The following is a 14,013-nucleotide window of genomic DNA, read 5'->3' as shown; positions in this document are numbered from 1 at the left end:
CTCTTTTGCCCTTAAAGTAAGTTCAAAATAACATGAACAAGGAATTAAAATTTGGGCTGTTTGTTTACATTACCCACCTAGCCCTAGCAGTAGCACATTGAAAATTAATCTCTCACTAATGCTTTGTGGTCCCGAGTACCCAGCTGCCCCATGGTTTAAAAACAGCAAATATTTTCCCACTCCTTTAATATCTGAAAGGACAGTATATGAAAAGACTGTTTATTTCTCCCTATAATTGAATCCTTGCCTCAGCTCTAACTGTTTATTAAATCCTCTTCAGCCTGCTGGCCCCTGCAAGGCCCTCTCCTGGTCCCTGTGCCCGTGCCAAGGCCCTCTTACGGCCTCTGAGTGGCTTTTCTAAGGTCTTTTTCCCCAGGCCACAGCTGTTAAGAGCCAACTGCTCCACCATAAAGGCCTACCTGGCCCAACAGAAGCCTATCCACATGGCCAAGATTGAAATGCCCTGTACACACACTCAAGAACAAGACCGCAGGACCAAGGCCAATCCCCTGCCACTCCAGAAGGCGCCCTCACTCTGTGTGTATTCATTTACTTCTCCTTAATTGTGCTCCTGATTTCTTTCATATCAATTTTCTGGCCAAATGCATCAAATGTTGGAACACGGAAGGGACACCCAATAAAAAGCACCCTCCCTCCTTTTCTGAGTCCAAAACAAATGAAGAAATAAGATAAAGGAATGGAAGAAGAAGGCCAAATTATTACTTAATTCCTTACAAAGCTGGGTTGCACGATGCCGTTTCATATGTGAGTCAGAAGAGTTTCCCAACAGTAAGCCGCAGAATAAGCTGCAACAACTCTGGTCCAAAGTCGACTTGCCTTGTCAGGGGTGGGGGAAGCAGCCTGCCCCAGAGCACACTTTGTACTGGCTGGATTCCAAAAAGGGAAGGGGCCGGGAACGAGCTGAGCATGCCCACTTCATTTTCCCCAAACTTGCCAACTAAATCATGCCCTCCTCAGTTCAGGGCAGAGTTAAGAAAGGGCAGAGAAAAACCAGGTGTTACACGAATGTAACTCCCTTCACCTGGAAGGTCAGTGTTTGAATTTTTTAATTTTTTTTTTTTTACTAGTAAAATACATGTAGGTATTACGTGGGTAATAACTTGATTTTAACTAAATAACTTGTTTTTTATTAAACTAAGATAGTAGATGCTGCTACCGGGTGGGACTAGGGTGCTATGGTTATAATCTGGAGGTCTGCGGGTAAGATTTATCAGGTATTATCAATGAGCATTAGGGGATGATTTCCCACTCTTTTAAATAGTTTTCCATATGTCTTTACGAAAACACTTAAGTTTGTACATTTATTAGCCATGCCCTTAAAAACCTGATTCACAATTTGGGGCAAGATTTAAACAAAAGTTTTTCTCAATCACAGAGATAAATGTTTTCAGCCTTCTCAGATCCCTCCCCTTGCCCCTTCTATTCCTTTTATCTATGCTCCACCCACATGAAGCTCTTCCCACTTCCAGACTTGAATGAAATGGCCACACTACAAAGTGTAAAACTAATTTCCTGAGTGGTCACAGAGCAGCCAGATGACACCGTCTGGGAGATCAGGGAATTTAGCTCTGTGTAGGATAAACCTTGGCCAAGGAAAAGGAGACAGCAGGGAGCAGGCAGATAAATGCCCTCTTCTTTCTCTCTTTCTTGGATTATCCTGGTGCAGTTTCTTTCCACAACCTTTCTGAAGAATTCCTGAGTACTTAGCAAACACACCCGCTGAAAGGTCTGCTAGTATTGGAAAGACCACTTTGCATCCTTCCTTCCCTTTTTCCTCACTCTCACCACCTGAAACTATTTGGGCTGGGAGCCTCAGTTTAAGGCCCATCTCAGTGATTAATGCCTCCAAAATCCCACAAACCTAACACTTACTGAGTGTTTCTTAGGGAGGCAAAGAGACCATTACATTCCACATGATATAGAAAACCTTCCTTTTAAATGTTCTTTGGATTTCTTTCTCTTTCCTCAAACGTTCTATGGCTTATAGCTCATCCATCTCTACTTTCTCTTCTCTTCAATCTTCTCATAAAAATTTCTTCCCAGTATCGCCCTCATTCTGTGGTGAGCTGAGCAATTTGGTCTCCTCTTGGCATTTTAATTCCCCTCACTGCCAATACCCTGCTTAACTCAAGAAAGGCCCTCTAGTGAGCTGAGTACACAAAGCATTCATTCTTCCTCAGAGACAAGAAGGGAGGTATTGCCAGTACATCATTTTAAAACATTTTCCCTCTGTCCCACAGGCATAAAACAAAATCCCAAGCAGGCAGTAAGTGGAGGGAAGAAAACGCTGTGTCGGCGTGAAGCAAATATGGCATCCAGGTAAGCACAAGTCTGCCGTGATAGCCGGTGAAGGGAAAGCCGACCAGGAACGCGGATCCTAAGGCAGGGGCAGACACTGCATAGAACTGGGTTCAAATGAGGCCAAATCACCTGTGCAAGAGGAGGCCAGGAGCTGAGAAAGGGTTTTCAGGAACACTGGGCACGGGCACCAGGAGTGCAGTTTAATACTCAGTAAATATTACACTCAATAAACACCCCTCGGATTTATTGCCAGGATCACAACCGATCCCTGTGGCCATAGACTGATTCTGAAAGTGGACACACAGATCACCCACGTAGAGTCCAAGGTTGAGCACCCAGGAAGCCAAGCAGTTCCCTACTCCTAACACTTCCTCCTCATCCTTAAGAATAATACATGCTCTGTATGTATTAGCTTTCTATTGCTGCTGTAACAAGTGACCACAAACGTAGTGGCCTGAATCCACACAAACAGTACCGTAGGCTGGAAGTCCAATACAGGTCTCACTGGACTGACATCAAGGTGTTGACAGGGCTGTGTGCCTTTCTGGGCTCTGGGGAGAAGCCTTTCTCTTGCCTTTTCCAGCTTCTAGAGGCCATCACCATTCCGTGGCTTATGGCCCATTCCGCCCTCTTCACAGCCAGAGGGAGCAGGTTGAGTCTTCTCATCACTTCACGCTGACCTACTCTGCCTTCCTCTTCTACTTTTCAAGGCCCTTGGGATTACACTGGGTCCACAGGGCTAATCCAACATAATCTCCCTATTTGAGGGTCAGCATTTTAGCAAACTTAGTTCCATCTTCAACCTTAACTCCCCTTTGCCATGTCACATAACATGTGCATGGATTGTGGGGGTTAAGACACGTACATCTTAGGGGAGCCAGGATGCTGCCTACCAAATGGTGATAAGTACTATGGAGAAAAACAAAGCAAGGATTGGGGAGAGTGAGTAACCAGAGTCATGTCTCCCTCTGACCAATGCTGGAAAGCTTCTCTGTTTTTCGCTTTTAAGGATTTGTTTGATTTGATTGGGCCCAACTGGATAATCCAAACTATTCCCCCATCCCAAGGGTCTTACCATTAATCACACATGTAAAGACTCTTTTGCCACTTAACGTAACAGTCACAGGTTCCAGTGATTAGGGTGTCGACCTCTTTGGAGAGCCATTGTTCTGTGTGCCACATCTTATCTATGATGGAATTTTCTAGGCATCTAAGCTTGTCAGTGACTCTGAAATTTCCAACTGGTGCTCTGTCAAAATCCCTTGCAGAGAATTCAACCTGTAGATATGATTATTTCAATTAATCAGAAAGCAGAAGTTAAGATGTTTCACTATTAGTTCCCTAGACTGGAAAAATGTGTGCATCCTTCCTTTGACCAGGAAGTGAAGCAGCTGTATGATGCCATCACCATCACCATCCAGATGCAAAAGAGTTACATCAGCCCAAGTAATGCCCTGGTGTTGCCTCTATGTAGTCAACACATCTCCTCACCCTAAGACCCTGGCATCCACTCATATGGTCTCCACCCCTTTACTTTTTGCCTTTCTGAAAATGCCATGTGAATGGAATCATATGGTCTGTAGTCTTTTGGTTTGGGATTCTTTCACTTAGCAAAATGCACTTGAGATCCACCCATATTGTTGTGTGTTATCAATAGTTCCTACCTTTTTATTGCTGAGTAGTATTCCGTTGTACGGATGTGCCACAGTTTGTTTATCCATTCGATTGTTGATAGACATTTGGGTTTCCCATTTTTGGTAATTATGAATAAAGTTGCAATGAACATTCATGTACAGTGCTTTGTGTGAAAGTTTTCATTTCTCTTGGGTAAACATCTAGGATTACTGGTCATATGGTAAGTGTATGTTTGTCTTTATAAGAAACTGCCACACTCTTTTCTAAAGTGGCTGTACCATTTTGCATTGCTACAAACAATGTATGAGAGCTTCAGTTGCTCTATGTCCTTGCTAGCTGTTAGTGTTGTCAGTTTTTGTTTTCTTTCAGTTCGGTTTGGTTTGGGTTTTTAGCCATTCTAATAGGTATCTGATATTATCTCATTGTGGTTTTAATTCACAATTCCCTAATTACTAATAATGTTGAGTATATTTTCATGTGTTTATTTGACATCCATATATCTTCTTTCATGAAGTATCTGTTCAAAATCTTTCATCCATTTTTGATTGGGTTGTTTGTTTTCTTATCAGTAAGTTTTAAAAGTTCACGTATATTCTACATATAAGCCCTCTGTCTAATGTGTGATTTGAAAATATTTCTCTGACTTTGTGGCTTGTCTTTTCATTCTTTTAACAGTGTTTTTCACAAAGCAAAAGTTTTTAATTTTGATGCAGTCCAATTTATGAATTTTTTCATTCATGGAACATGCTCTCAGTGTCATCTCGAAGAACCCCTTACTTCATCCAAGGTCAAAGATTTTTTTCCCTATGTTTTCTTCTAGAAGTTTTATAGTTTTACATTTTATATTCAGGCTTATGATATAGTTTGAGGTGATTTTTGCATAAGATGAAAGGTATAGATTAAGGTTCCTTTTCTTTTCTTTTTTTTTTTTTTTTTTTTTGCACAAGGTTGTTACTTGTTCCAATACCATCTACTGAAAAGATGATCCTTTATACATTGAATTGGTTTTGGACTTTTGTCCAAAATTAGTTGACAATTAACAGGTAGATCTATTTCTGGACTCTTCTGTTCCATTGATCTTTGTGTCTCTCCCTATGAAAACCACTCTTTTGATTACTGGAGCTTTGTTGAACAGATAAATCTATTTTTAATGGAAAAATCTCCATCACTCAAGTTGTGTCACCCTGAGCCAGTTATATAACCTCTCTTAACCCCAATTTACTCAAGTATGAAAAGAAGATATTAGCAGCACCTAAGGGAAAGCGTGATGATAGGGACGGATGAGACAGGAATGGAGGGTGTGGTAACGGATACTGCTTGTTTACTTGTCTAGCTCTCCCCCTTTCTTCCAGGATCACCATCTCCTTCAAGTGGGCAACAGCTCCCCCTACTCGCTCAAGTACCTGGTCCTATTATAGTTGCCCATCATACTACCATGTCCCCACCCTGCCCACCAGGAATGGTCAAGGACACACAGGAGCCAAGCAAGCCGATTAGACTTTCTCCCTTTGGTGCTATGGAAGATTGAATTACTGGCCCTAATTTTTGCTCCTCTCTCTATCCACACCCTCTACCATGTAACTTTGTACTTTTTCTCACTCAGGATTTGGTAGATGTTCTCAAATTTTAACTTTGGAGTTGGCCATGTGACTTGCTTTGACAAACAAAATAAAGCAGAAGTGACAGATCACCAGTTCTGTCCAGAACTTAAGGGACCATGGGATGGTTTTTATTCCTGCTGATAGATAAAGAGAAGTTTCCCCTTTGAATGAAGATTGAGTTTTGGGTAACCATCAAACTGAACAATTTAGTTACTGAATTGACACAGTGAGAGAGGATTTTTATTATATAAGGGTGAGCTAGCAAGCTAAAGGGGAAACCCAAGACTGAACCAGGGATGAATGAGACTACTCCCGCTAAATAGACCTCAGGAAACAGTGTGACATCACATATGATTCCATTCTTATTATCCTCCCCAATCCCCACACCCAGTGTCATGCTTTTGCAAACATGCATGTTAAAATTATGTCTTCTTGTATCTCATTCCCTATTATCCATATTTTATCTAACTTTAATAATCGTATTGTTCAAAAGCTTTCTTTTGATTTATTTACTTGGTACATTTTTTGGCCCTTTTGTTTTACTTTTTCTTTTGATCAAAGTAATACATTGCCTTACTTTTGAATCTCGGTATTAAAGAGCGTAGAACTAAAAACATTCCTTTGCCCTTTCCATCCAATATTATTCCTGGTCCCCCAAGAAGCAGCCACCAAGATGGACTTAGACATGCACGAAATTTATTAGGGAAAATGTCTGTAGAGGAAATGAGAAGGAGCCAAGAGAGGTTGGGAAGGCCATGAGACCATAATGCGGGTCTGACCCTGAGTGAAAGAGAGGGAAGGGAGGAACACAGTGAAAGCATCTTAGACTGCAGTTCAGCTCTAGAGAGAGTTCAGCAAGGCCACTGGAGAGTCCTCAAGCCAAAGTCACCTGCAATCCATCATTGAGTTTGTGCTACGGTCACGCTCCCCAAGGCTGCTCCCAGCCAATGATTGAGTGCAGCAGTGATACTAAGGTAAGACAATACCTGGGAGCCGTGACACAACTCTGGCTGCTCTTCCCACGTGACTCACTCCTGGCTTTTCCTATCTTGGAGCTCTTATTTATTGCACTTCTGTTCTGTATATCCTTTCAAACCCATACTAAGATGGACGGGGGGACTGCTTTCATTGATGGGGAGGGCTCTGTTGTAGATAATCAGTAGGAAATAGCTTGCAGTACATGACAAAAGAGATGGGGGGAGCCACACAGGCTTGACTCTAGTTTAGGCCAAAGGGGTTGCTGTGACTCTTGAAATCCATTATTTACCAGAACAGGAAATTCAAATGATATAAAGTGATTTCGCCTGGAGTATACGCTGCATGTTTCCCCTTTAGTGGCAGTAGGCAACTAGGAGTGGATTCAAGGGTTCAGAGTTTCACTCATGTCTGTCTCCAGACAGAGAATTGACTTACAAGAGCTCAGCTGATCCTCCAAAATTCCACACTATGACATGAAGCAAAAAAATAATTTTGGCCTACGGAAAGCAGATGTTAGCAGACAGTTACCGTAGCCATAGAGAAAATGCTGGAGCACATCCACAAAATGCCTAATTCTGTGAGACACACTGCTAGGCAGGCGCTAGGAACACCAGACTGTGCATCATGTTTCCCAGTCACATGGCTGCAAACCTCAGTGCCTCAGCAGGTACTGCTCAGCCACGGGGACAACCTCCCCCCTACGTTTTTGTTTGTTGGTCTTGGGCAAATTCCTATTTATCCTTAATACTTAAAATCACATCTCCCCAGGAAAGCCTTCCCTGAGTAGTCCTTTCCCAAAAGGTTGTTCAAACCCTTTTTATTGTTCCTAACTCATCATACTGTGATCACTCTCTCTCACACGCATACACACACACACCTCTGAGCTCCTTAAGGGCTTGAGGGCAGGGACAATGTTTTTCATTTCAAATACTTAGCATACAGTAGGTACTCAACACGTTTTTATTGGAAGGAAGGAAGAAAGGAAGGGAGGGAGGGAGGGAGGGAGGGAGGGAGGGAGGGAGGGAGGGAAGGAAGGAAGAAAATCGACTGATACGGAACTCCTTCCCAGCTAGATATTTACCTGAACTCAGCACAAACGTGCGTCCTCAGAGCTACATTAGGCACTTCTACCTCACACCAGGTATGAGAGCCACAGCCCACACACTTACTGGAGCTGTCTTAATGACTCCACCAGGTGACCCCAGAATCGTGCCGCAGACTGTGCCAAGCACAAATGCAGTTCCACCAGACCCACAGGGCCTGCTTCTCATTGGATTGATCAAGAGATACTGAGCTTAGGAATGAGGCACTGGCCCTAGGAAGCAGGTCTCACCCACCAGCCCTGAAGAAAACATACCTATTATTCCCAGCATGGGCCATGTTACATCAGATTATTAAGGAGCGGTACAACATGGCCTTGGCTTTGAATTGTTCTCAGTGTTCCCAAAGTAAAGAATAATGTGTCATCAATGTTCACGTCATACAGAATAGAACGGCCAAGGAAAACAAATGCAATGCTCCAGCTGCTAAAACTGAATGGGAGGACGTGTTTCTGTGAACACACTATGCAAATTGACAGAGAACAGGGAGTGATGGCACTGGATGCTGAAGAGTATCAGTGAACGGGTAGGAGAGGAATATGTTTTGAAAAGTTGCCACATGTGTGTATACACCAGCTTCCTCCAGTTAGGCATTCTAGTGACTTGCACTCCTATCAATAATGGCGGACATTTTGAAGCACTTCCGTTAGCCACCATTTTCATACATTATAATAATATATTTAGAAAGCACTTTCAGATAAAATATTTCAGTTGACAATAACAACCTTTGAGGAGGTTATCAGTTTCCCTCAAAAGCTTAGACAGGTTAGGCTAGGCATCCTACACAAAAATAATGACCCAACCTATGCGTTTGTTGTGGTCCAGCTGATGGTGACATTGCAGATGTCCCACTCTGGAACACTGCCTTTGAATTCAACTAATGAGACTGATCTTCCTCCCACCCACCCCCAGCTTTGGGTGTAGTCCCACCGAAAAAGCAAGTGGCCTTTCCAGGGTCTGACGGCTGAAAAGAAGACCTAGGACTCAAACATTCTTTACAGAATTACCTCCAAAATGGCAACTGAAAAGCAAATAAATGAGAAAACTTCCCTGGAAGCTCTTTAATCACACAAAAGAAATGACCTTTTAAAAATGAGACCCCCTCACTTAATAAACAATTTAGCAAACATCACTGGGCTCTCATGTCCCCCGAAAGTAAGCTGGACCGCTCCGCCCGCCCCAATCAAATCATGTAGGAAACCAACACAAACAAGTTTAGCAAATATAAAGCTTTGGAGGAGTCTTCTCACCCACCTTGCAAGAAGTTGGCCTCTGAGAGACCCCTGAATCTACGTGGAGCTAAAAAAGCAAAAAGAGATTGAGAGGCACGCCCATACATATTTTTAGAAACTCCCTCCTTGAGCCTTCGGAGTTTCTCTGCCATAAAAAGGCCCTCATCCCTTGAGAAGGAGTTTCCTAACCTTAAAATGTTAGTTGTAGTCTGCCACAAAAAAATGTCTACTCATGATAACTAAGTAGCACCCACTGTTTATCTCCTTCCCAAAGCCACTTGGAAAGTGATACTGTTCTTTCCATCTTGCCTGAGGAGAGTCTAAGGTGTGGAGTACAGAGACCTTACTGCACTCATTCCAAAGTTTAGCAGGGGCTTTGTTTTTGTTCCTAATGAAACAATTATTAAAGATTTGGGAGTATCGTTTTTCCATAAATGGCAAGATATTGCTGGCCAGAAATATTTAATCACTATACCGTCTTCCAATCTGGCAGAAAGTGAAAGAGAATGATCAAGTGTCAGACTGAGCCAGTTGGCCTTCTTCTCATTGAGATTATTTACAAGAATAACAGGGCAGGCTCTCCATCCTGAGAGGCTGAGAGTCAGCAGGACCTAAATTTGAGCCCTTGTTCAGCTGTTTAATGTGACCTGGAGCAATAGTTCCAAGGCTCCGTTTCCTCATCGATACAGAAACTTCTCAGAATTTTCATCAGGATTAAAAGAAACAATGTAGATAAGTGGCTTAACACACATCATAAATGTTGGCTACTGTTATTATTTACTTAACTGTAGAAAGAGAACATCTGCTTATCAGACTAGTGGGTGTTTGCCCCCCCCCCCCCCCCGGGGAAAAAATTGTAGGAAAATGTAAACTTGGCACTTCAGGGAGGTGCAATTCAAAAACCTAATATTTAGAATCATTTAAAAAATATTTCTTCCCACTATTAACAGAGGGCAATCAATCATATATGACTTTAAAATGGAGTTGGTAGAAAAAGCATGGAAATGTGCAAGACAGTCCAGGTTACAACGTAATATTCAGTAGCATACCAGTATATATTTTATCTAAATGAGGGGAAAGAGTGGGGAGACATAATTAATGAGTGAGAATTTTCAGGTAATACAGGGCGCATCTGCCTTTCCATGTGCAAAGGGAGAAAGGCTGAAGGCCACTGCCTTGAGGGACCTTGAAATTTGCGGTTGTGTTAAGGCTTCTAATTACCTGTTCGAGACAGGTTTGGGAGGAACTTTAGAATTGCCAACCCATTCTTATGGAAACAGAGACTGGGATATTGAGTTAACACACCTAGTTCAGAGGAAAGCTATGCTATGTTATAGCTATATTATCATATTTTATAACCCATGTAAACAATAATTAAATGTCTTCTAATCTAAGAGGTGTGAAATTACCTGCCCAACCTCAAGATGAAAAGTTCACTATGAAGAGACAGCTATTACTCACTGTGATCACATGAAGCTTAGCGTAAGCTAACAAAATAGATATTTTTCCCCTTTTCGAAATTTTTAGCATACAAAATGATCTTTACCCTGCAAGTCACTCCAAAATATAATTTTAAAATATTATTTACAGTTGCAATCCAGTAAAGGATACATTTCAAATGTATCTCGATTAGACAATCACATGTAACAAAAGTTCCTTTCCTTGAAAATGTCTGCAAGAGTTCAGAATACATAATAACTTCACTTTTCTGTAACACTGATACTCTTCCTGTTCCAGCTTTTGCCTGCCTCTTTTTAAGACACAAAGAGTACCCATCTTCTCAATCTTCCTAGCTTTCAGGCAACTTGACAATAGCAGAGTGCAAATTACTCAACAACTACATATTTACATGACCACTGTATAATAGGAGTTTAGCAGAGGTGTCCTGGGAAAAAAACCAAAATCAATGACCCTGTGCAAGATGTGTATTCTCCTCATTCAGAGTCTCCCCACACTATCTGTCCCCACCTGCCAAGCCAACTTTATCTCTTTGTATTCCCCGGAACACCTGCCCTCCCTGAAACTGTCTCTTGCATAGCTACCAATCAGAATCAGTGCCTTGCTCAAAAATCCTCAAGGACTTCTGTATCAGTTAAGATTTGCATTTGGCAGCTAGTAACAGAGCCCAGAAATAATAGTGGCTTGAGCAAGATAAAAGTTTATTTTTCTTTTCTGTAAAGGAATTCTGGAGATAAGCAATGCAAAGCTGGTGTGGCATCGCCTATAGTTCCTGTATCTTTCTGCTCCACAATGCACCTTCTATCCTTAGGAACAAAGGATGCCTCCTCAAGTTGCATCCATCTTATCTACCTTCTAGGCAGACAGAAGGGGACAGACAGGCAGATGTCAAACTTCTCTGCAAATGCCTTCAGGGTCCAACACAGTCCAACATACTTCGTGAGCACTCCTAAAATAACTGCCAGATCCATGAATGAATTAATTCTGTGGCTGTACTGAAGTAGGGCAATTTAACATTCATTAAATTTGAGTAAACAGTGTACTCAGGGTACCATATTAGAAACTACAGGGTATTGTTTGAAAGTCTTAAAAGGAAACTTTCCTTTAAAATATCTATACAATTGACTTGCCACAGTGCTGGAACTCCCAGAATTAGAGATTTATTCTGTTGGGCTAATAAACTGTATTTCCAATAAAAGGCACTGTATTATGCTGAGGGAACAGGGAGAGTTCAAATAAGTATAAGGCACGTACAAACGTAAGGCAGATGCAAAAATACTCAACACTATTAAGCAGCACAAAAATACCGAGATCAATAGTCATCTCAGAGAAGGATAAAAATCTATGAACATCTTTTGATAAATTTGTGAGTCAAGTGATTTGTTAGTGCCCTAACAAGGCCCAAACGGAATAAATAAGTTTAGGAGTGGGAGGGAAATCTGCTCAGGCTGGTCAGAGAAGCTGCCTGCTGTCTGCACTAATGGTTCCGGGTTGCCTGTGTGCAGCAGGAAGAGGTGGAGAGCATAGAAAAGGGGGGTGACAGGCAACCTGAGAAAAGCAGCAGAAAGGATAAGGAAAAACCATCTGTTGCACAATGTAGACCAAGGACAGTAAGGGTGTCATACAGGAGGTGTTACATCAAGGATTTGGGAGCTCTGGGTTCCAGTCCTGCCTTTGCTGCCCACTAGGTGGGTAACCTCGGACAACCGACAACCTCTCTGGGCTTCAGTTTTCTTAAAGGAGAGGTTAATAATTTCAGGTCCTTTAACAGCATTAAAATGATATCCCTTGATACTAGTATGCTCATGCTTTAGACAATCTGCAAGAGGTTGTTGAAAGTATGAGAATGACTATTTAAGGAGTAAGAGCCCATTAGGCATGGGAAGACAGGGCATGGGAGCCACTGTGTAGCAACAACATGCCAAACCAAAGATATCTCTCTGCTGCTCTGCCCCAGAGAGCTGGAGGTGTCATTTTAGAAGTAACTTTAGGACTTACTCTAGCAAGCCTGAGGAAGGCTTCTTCTCATGTATAGGAGTTGGAGCATATTCCAGAGTAAAAATATAATAACATAGCAAACACACACACACATTACTACTATTTTTACACAGGTCTTGTTCTAAATTCTTACCATATATTAAATATATTTTCCAGACAAAGATGTTCTTAAGATTATGAAGTGAGAGGCAACGCAAGAAACAGAGTAAAGGTACGGAAAGGACTGGGCCCAGGGTCTGGCACATAGTAGGCACTCATCCTCGTCATTCATTGTTGACAAACCAAAGGTCTCAGGGAGACGTTCCCCTTTCTCCTCCTACCTAACCACCCTCTACATTCTCCAGTGTTGGGTCTCTCATTCTCGGAACCTCACTCCACCGCTGTGCACCCACATTCCCATGGCTGAGCAAATGCAGCAGAAGATACTAATGGATTTCACAACTCTACTCAGGTGTATAACCCCAACCCTGGGCCCCAAGCCTGGACACTCAGTTGAGAGGATACGCTAGAGATAAGTTCCCTCCTTCTCACTTTCCATCAGCAATACTCTTTTGAGTGAAGGTTTGTTTTATTTGGTTTTACTCGTGGAAGGGATGAGGGGAGGTGAAGGGCAGAAGAGAGAAAGGAGACAAAGAAAATAGAATGCAGGAGTTATTTCAGGTCTGGGTTTTGGCTGAGGCTGATATTGAGAGCTATCATTTTTGAGAGCTATGAAAGACTAAGACTTTTCCTAAAGACAGAAACAGAAACAACTGTGATTGGAGCTGGGAATTATAGGTCACTTAGATTAGCTCCAAAGAACCTGAGTTGAGAGGTGAGGAAATGAACAGCAAGTAATCAATTTGCTAACACCTATGGAAATGTGAAGGACAGCTAGCTTCTCGCTGGGTCACAGACCAACTCTATCTAGGGTGTTATACCAGTTTAGCCAGCAGAGGTCGCTCTTTTACTAATCTTCCATTTAAAAAAACCAACAAAAGTCCCTGTGGGTTTTCATTTTTATTATCCCTCTTTTGAAAACATGAGCTGGCTCCTAAAATGACACAAGCAACTGGCTCCTTATGACAATGAAAAAAGACTGCAAGCTAAGCCTGTGGTGTGGAGGAGCATGGTGGTGACACCGGCTTGTTCAGCCTGCTGCTTCAGCAGCCTGACACCCAGCCATGATGCTTGCCTGGGTCCTCCTTTAAAACCTGAAATATATCAATTGTGCTCAGTATCTGTTCTGATGGTCCAAAAACTTCACATGTCCTTCATTTACTGAAAAGCCATACACCCAGGGTTTTAAAACATTTTTTTATATATATATTGTGTATGTTCACCAGGAAATATAAAAGCCTCAACTTTCTTTGCCACATACTATGGGAATGATCCCAATACAAGACTAAGGTTTTTGACTAGAATAAGATAAAATGAGGAAATAAGCAGGTTTAATTGAAGCTGCTCAAGTCACTCTCTTCAATTATCCAAAGGCTCCCCATTGCTTTGAAGTAAAGTCCAAAATTCTTATCATGGCGTAAAACGCCCATCCCCATTTGAACATTCCCAGCACGCCAATCATAGCACCCATTCCTGCTGCCTTCGATTCTTGGCATCCCAGCCACAAACACCTTCTTTCACTTGTACTGTACGTACTTTGCCCGGATCACTCTTCTTTCTCTCCTGCCTTCAACTGGTTAATTCCTCCTC

At 42.1% G+C, this 14,013-nt stretch overlaps 1 protein-coding gene and 1 long non-coding RNA gene across 4 annotated transcripts in view; one reads left to right on the top strand and one right to left on the bottom strand.

The window, feature by feature from the left end:
* Positions 1-14,013, bottom strand: part of APOLD1 (apolipoprotein L domain containing 1) — a 40,476-nt gene that overhangs the window by 20,416 nt on the left and 6,047 nt on the right. The gene's annotated exons all lie outside the window — the stretch shown is intronic.
* On the top strand, positions 763-6,834 carry LOC109454298 (uncharacterized). 2 transcript variants are annotated; one of them, XR_016021223.1, is made up of 3 exons: positions 763-1,049; positions 2,262-2,340; positions 5,310-6,834. It is a non-coding gene; the product is annotated as an uncharacterized LOC109454298 (long non-coding RNA). The 2 variants fall into 2 exon arrangements; XR_002138456.3 differs by lacking the exon at positions 5,310-6,834 and adding an exon at positions 3,702-4,144 and having other exon boundaries at positions 765-1,049.

The sequence above is a fragment of the Rhinolophus sinicus genome, chromosome 1 (genome assembly GCF_057876585.1).
Source record: "Rhinolophus sinicus isolate RSI-liver-muscle chromosome 1, RSI-T2T, whole genome shotgun sequence".
NCBI classification, from domain to species: Eukaryota; Metazoa; Chordata; class Mammalia; order Chiroptera; family Rhinolophidae; genus Rhinolophus; species Rhinolophus sinicus.
This window is presented reverse-complemented; position numbering and strand designations above follow the sequence as displayed.